We start from the raw sequence: 6,989 nt of genomic DNA, 5'->3' as shown, positions 1-6,989 counted from the left end.
AAGTCAATTTTTGAAACTTTATTTTTATTTTATTTATTTGTTTTTTCCAAGTCAATTTTTATAATGTGCTTTATGTGCCTGAAAAAATTTATATTCCACACCAGCTGGTGTTGCTCATTGGATAAGTGTTGACCTATGAACCAGGAGGTCACAGTTCAATTCCCAGTCCGGGCACGTGCCCCAGTTGTGGGCTTGATCCCCTGTTGGGAACATGAAGGAAGCAGCTGATTGATTATTCTCTCTTATTATTAATGTTTCTCTCTCTCTCTCTCTCCCTCTCCCTTCCTGTCTGAAATCAATAAAAAATTTTTAAAAAATTTACATTCCATGCTTTTTGGGAGCAGTGTTACATATTTCTCTGCTTGATCGATCTTTTAATTATGTGGTTCAAATGATCTATATACTTATTGCCTGATCTATTTGTTTCTGGTGAGTGCACTAAGCTCATCTTCTGCATTTGGGTAATTATCAATAGGTCCTAGTAATTCTTCCAGTTTTTCCTCTATACATTTTGAGTCAGGATATTTAGATGATAGAAGTTCATGGTTATTATATCTCTTTAGTGGAGTGTTTTTTTAGATCACGATATACTGTACTTCTTTATTTCTCTTATTATTTTTTGCCTCAAATTTTGTCTCATATTGACATTGCTTTCCTTTAATATTTGCCTGGCCTTGTTTTTTTATTTTCTCTTTATTTCAAGAATGATTGTTCGTAGTTAAAGTTTGTCTCTGTCACTTGTAAGCAACATGTAGCTGGATTTTTTAAAAAATCTAAATTGGTAGTCTTTTCTTTAACGGATGATTTTAACTGCTAACCTTTTTGTGTGATTACTGCCGTACTGTGTCTACCAACTTATTTATGTTTTTCTTTACTTCTGTTTTCCTACTTTTAAACTGTCATTAGATGGTTAGGTGTGTTTTTTTTTTTCATTCCTCCCTACTCCTGTTGACTTGGAAACTACAAAGCAGCGGTTCCCAACCTGTGGGTCGCGACCCCTTTGGCGGTCGAACGACCCTTTCACAGGGGTCGCCTACGACCATCCTGCATATCAGATATTTACATTATGATTCATAAGAGTAGCAACATTACGGTTATGAAGTAGCAACGAAAATAATTTTATGGTTTGGTCACAACATGAGGAACTATATTTAAAGGGCCAGAGGTTGAGAACCACTGCATTAAGTATTACTGTTCTTTTAGCAATGACCTTTATATTTTTGGCATTTCTATTTTGCTATTAGTTTTTATAAGAAAGTCAAAGGTTATTCACTATTTCTATTCTCTATCAGATAGTATACTTTACTCACAGAACCCTCATGTCTTTTGGTCTAGAAATTATTATTATTTAGTAATTATACAGTAATTAAATAGAATTATTTAACAAACAAATTTGTCCATGTTTTTAAAATATATTTTATTGATTTTTTACAGAGAGGAAGGGAGAGGGATAGAGAGTTAGAAACATCAATGAGAAACATCAATCAGCTGCTTCCTGCACGCCCCCCTACTGGGGATGTGCCTGCAACCAAGGTACATGCCCTTCACCGGAATCGAACCTGGGACCCTTCAGTCTGCAGGCAAACCCTCTATCCACTGATGCAAACAGGTTAGGGCTGTCCATGTGTTTTTACCAATTTCTGAGTTCACCTTTGTTTCTTGCATGACACTCATTTCCTTTGATTTTACATCTTGTTGCTTAAGTACAATACCCGCCCTTGTTTCATTTCTGTTTGCTTTGGTTTTCTCATTTCCTTATTGTATGATTCATGTTATTTCTCCTTTATCCATGTGGCCCAGGACCTGGGACCACAGAGCTCACAGGAGCTGAGGTGGGTCCACATCTGGAAGTTCAGTGACAGCTGTGCCTGGAGCCGGCTCTGGCTCTGGAGAGGGCACCAGAGTTGGCGTTTCCTCTTCAGGTTTTTCTTCATCTTCCTCTGGAGCTGCTTCTGTAGATCCAGGAAGAGACCATGTTACCACCATGACTGTGAAATGGGAATAATTAAAACCCACTTCATCGGGCTGTTGTGGTGTATAAAGGACCAGGAGCTAAACATGCCCTCAGCACATGTGGCTTTGCTTCCTGTCCCTGGGCCCATAGGCACCGACACGGGGCTGGGGTCCAAGGACGGGCCACTGCCCCTGAGAAGGGGGGGCCAACAAGGACAAGGGGGGTTCAGCCTGCAGAGGGAAGTGGGGCCCAATATTAACTGAAAGAGGTGAAGCTGGGAAGGGCCCAGCTGGGAGATAGGGGAACACATGACATTTGCAGGCAGGAGCGGGAAGGGCCGGGGCTCCAGTGAAGGCTGAGGTCTGGTTAGCATAACTCAGCCCCAGCGTCAGGGTCTGATAAGATGACGGCAGGACCAATACTGAGCAGTAACCTGGGCAAGTCTGCTCTGTGCTCTCTTCTTGAAATTCCTGTTGTGTTATTTCCTTCTGAAGTCTCTGACTCCCTTGGACTTCTTTAAAGGGTAGTTTTTTCTTGTTGTTTTTTTTTTCTTTTTTTCTAAATGCTTTTGTCTCTGACTCTTCCTTTCACATTAAGGACTGCCTGGAATTGCTGGGCGGGGCAGAGAAACAGAGTCAAGGTTAAGCTTCCAGAAGGAACATCTGAATCCTCGTCACAGAGCTGGCCTGACGGGAAACCTGTGGCTGAGTGACAGGCTGTGGAGGAGCCGGCACCAGTGGGAGATGTTTGGGTCGGGAAACAGCCCCCTGGGCTTGAGGGCACTGTGGTCACTGCACCAGCACCCAGCACAGCCCTGCAGCCCCGTGGCGGTGGGTTGGAATCTGGTCCCCACCACTCGTGTCACCTTGTGAAAGTCACTTAGTCTTTCTCATCCTCAGTTTCCACCATGACTGCCTTTTGTGTGCCTTCCAAGGAAGGAACCTCCCATCTCCATCACTGAAGTCCCAGTTCAAGCCCCCACCCCAGGAAGTCCTCCTACTGCAGGGCATGGGCACTGACCTGAGCGGCTCTGAGCTCCTGCCTAAGCCCAGCCTCTGGGAGCTCTTCTCTGTGTGGCCCAGCCACGTGCCCTCCCCTCACACACACTACCCACTCCTCCTCCTCCTGTGTCTCCGCCTCAGTGGGCTCAGGTGCTCCAGCTGTGAATGGAGATGCTGGGCCTGGGTTGGCAGGTCTGGGACTGGAAAGGTGAGTCTATGGAGGCCAAAAGCATCATCAGGCTGGGAAATTCCCGTGGCTGATAAAAATCCTGAGGGTATCAGTCCAGCCAAATCCCCAGGATACAGGAGATGGCCCTGGGGAGACAGAGAGGTGGAGACAGAGTCTGAGGCCTGACCTTTCCTTCCACACGGCCCTCACAGAGCACCACTCAGAGAGCCTGGGGTCCTGTGCTTGCTGCTCCTGCCCATCTAGAAGCCAGACCTACTCCTTGTCCACCTTCAGTCCTGGCAGAGATGCACCTGTTCACCTAGGAGGGGCTGGCAAAAAAGACAGCTCTTGATCAATGAGGGAACCACCTGTCCCCTTCTTCAGGGGAAACTGACATACTATCTGTGTCCCTGTCCCTACCACTACCCTCCCACCAAAATGTCAACTCCATTGACATTTTGAGAACAAGGGGGCGGGGGTGGGGGGCTGGTGACTGCTCTGTTCATGTCACTCATTGGCACACAGTAGGTGCTCCAGGAATAGCTGACCAATGAGCAAACAAACGAACTCTGTCTCCATCCCTGGCTTCCCAGGGCCCATGTAACACCTCAAGCTTTGGCTCCTGAACCTACATGCTGCCTAATTCACTAGCTGCCCTGTGGGGTTCTTCTCCTCCCACTGAGTCAACTCCTACATTTGGGGAGAGCACTAGCCAAGCTGTCACTTTCCAGGTTCTACCTGATTAGTGAGTGGGGTGCTCTTCACATGCCCTATTGTGAGTGCCTGTATAGGGGTGGAGGCAGATTAGGAGGGGATGGATATGAATTTGCTGAGGGGCTGACCCTGTCTACTGACCAGCACACTACTCTCCCACACCACCCATATCCACGTCCACAGCTCTCTTTGACTCTTGTCTTTTTTTAAAAAAAAAAAAAACTGTTGTTTTTTTTTAAAAAAGCAGCCCTCAGAAGAGAAGCCCTCAGACCTCTGCCCTTTTGCAGAAATCCCACCATGTGTGGGGTCCAGGGTTTTGCCAGCATTGTGAATTCACAGTCCCCATACTTCCCTCATGGCTCTGATTCAAAGCCAACTCAGGTTTCCTGTGGTCTATAGGTCCATCGTCCTCTACACAATACAGGAAGATGCAACTACTCTTGGAGGAGGATATCACATCAACTGTCCTGTGGATACTACGAGTCTGTGCAGCCTAGTGTGACTGAATCGCCCCAGACTAAAAGGAAGCTCTGCAGTGCAGGCTTGGGGTCTGCTCTAAGCACTGGATTATGGTCAGTGCCTAGAGACCTGTCTGTACCTGGCAGGGCTTCTCATATATTTGCTGAATGAATGAGCCCAAACCGGCCCCCCTCAAATAGCTGGGTGACCCTGGAATCCCACTGCTCACTCCTGGGATTTCTGCTATGGCTTCAGTCAGAACAGGGACCCCTAATGGAATCTCCAAATCTTTATCAAATGAGAAAAGAGCTTACTTAGCCCAAGGCCCAAAGGAGAATCACAAATGAGGCAGAGACTTCATCATGAGGAAGAGAAAGTGACCAATTAACACAACCGCAGCCTGTGCAGCAGACCTCCCCACTGTCCAGGCACCAAGAAAGCACTTTCCAGGAAGGACCCCACAGAGTCTCTACAATAACCCTATGAGGTTCAGCCTCAGTGTTCAAATGAGCAAACACTCAGAGAGGTGCAGTGACCTGAACATTCACAGCAAGCAGGTGACCAAGTGACCACTGTGCTGTGGAGGGGCAGGGCTCACCTGATAAATAGTTGGTCCCATGGCTGTTGGGTGGTAGCAAATGATCTGGAATAACATAGAAAGTTGAAAAGAAAAGTGGGGTCTGTGCCCAGGAAAGTGGGCACCAGGTGTTTGACCAGATTCCCCAGTCAGTGCTTTTGGCGGTCTGTACCCTACTGGTCCTTTTAAGCCTTGTGATGCTGGAGTTTACTAGGAACCACAAGTGGATGGGTGCTGGGCCACAAGGCTTGTTGGGAGTTGCGGCTCAGTGCTGGGGTGACCAGTTGTTAGGGTCCAGCCCCAACAGGTCCAGGGGTTCCCCAAAGGTGTGGACAGAGTCGGCGAAGAAGGAATGACATGGAGGCCACGTTCAGGTGATCATCATGGTGAGGTTCCTCTTAGCCAGGTTCCACTCTTTATTGTCCTCTTACATTGGTATTTATCCTATTTGATCTTAATCCCATCCATTCTATTCCAAAGGTTAGGGCATTTCTTATCTCCATTCCAAGCTTACTCTATTGTTCTATTAAGCTACAAGGAAGTAACTGAAGGAGGTTATTCTAAGTAAAGACTATGTAGTTTAAGCGTGATTGTTCATAAATAAAGTAATTAACTACCCCTCTGGCACTTAGTTAAAGGGTTTACTGATAAAAATCCTCACCTGGGGAAACAACCTTTCTCAGGGAGCATTAAGAGGGGGAGCAAACATATTAAGAACAGTATGCCATATACGCCAGGTCCCTTGAAACATAAGCTGTGCAGATGTTTCTTCCCTGCAGCGACTGCGTCAAGCAGCAAGGGTGGATCGGCTTCCAGCAACCAGTCTTCATGTTCTCTCAGGATGCCCCCAGTGGAGGTGCAGCCCTTGGCCTCTGGTCACCCAGTCCTGAGTCTGGGCACACACCGAAGCTGACTCCCCAGGGAAGCAGAGTCCCGGCTTCCAAGAAAGGCAGATCTTGAAAGAGAGAGAACCCTCTCTCTGGTGAGTTTAGGGATCCTGAGGCCACACCTTCCTGATTCTCCAGTTCAGCACTTCCCGCCTGACCTCCCACTCGCCAGAGCCAGAGCATTCTGGTTGATAAGCAGAGCAGTTGGGGGGCTCCCAGCAGGATGACCAGGAATCACATGTAGCCAAGCCAGGGGGGACAGGTTGTAGGACAGTAGCTTCAGGAAGAGCCACAGCACAGCACTGAGGTACTGCTATGTGCAGTCACCATGATCTTCATAGGCTGGGGCTGGGAATTGTAGCGACGGTATCTCTGAATCCACCAGATGATGGTGTTGAAGGCCACCTGGACCTCAGCCTTGGAGCAGGTGCACAGCCCGGGCAGCATGTGTTGCTGCAGGACTCAGGCAGGAACTGACCCTGCCAGTCGGAGGCGTTGAGGAGGAGGATGTTCTGGGGCAGCTGGCTGTCAGAGATGAGAGGTGGTTCAGCTGGTCGTACACCGTCTCCCTGGGGATCTGCAGCTGGCTCAGTGGGTTGGGGCAGGGTTTTTTGTCCAGGCTGTTGGCCCACTTGTTCCTGGCTGTGCCACCTGCCGCTCCTTCAGGGATGTGCTCCAGCCCCAACAGCCCACCTGCTCCTCTTGGATCTGGTGGAGGCGATGAGGGGAGACTCAGTCTTGGTGATGTGCCCGCTGGGTGGCAGCTCTCAGTGAACATGTCCAGGGTAGAGGTCTCTGCCTCTTGACAGTCCCAGGGCTGTGCCAGCTGCTTCCTGGGGCTGATGTGCTGTGGGTCACTGAGTCTGAGACACTGTTCCTTAGTGGCTTGGAGGACCTGGATCTGCTGTATGACTCACTAGAGAACCGTGACAGTGGCCCATGAGAGTGTCCTCAGGACCCCGAAGCCCTGGCTGAGGCCATACTTGGAAGACCTGTCCCAGCCCAGCTGTCAGATGGAGGCTAGAGCACCCACAGTGCCAGCGCCAGTAGGAGCCTCCAGGTCCAACCCAGGTGACGGAGAAGATGAGCCCCAAGCCACAAAGGAACAGTGTCTCCGACTCGTATTCACATTACAATTCATAACAGTAGCAAAATTACAGTTATGAAGTAGCAACGAAAATAATTTTATGGTTGGGGATCACCACAACATGAGGAAGTGTATTAGAGG

Source organism: Myotis yumanensis, unplaced genomic scaffold (genome assembly GCF_028538775.1).
Source record: "Myotis yumanensis isolate MYYU_CA2020_CCGP unplaced genomic scaffold, mMyoYum1.0.hap1 SCAF_16, whole genome shotgun sequence".
NCBI classification, from domain to species: domain Eukaryota; kingdom Metazoa; phylum Chordata; class Mammalia; order Chiroptera; family Vespertilionidae; genus Myotis; species Myotis yumanensis.
Note: the sequence above shows the minus strand (reverse complement) of the source record.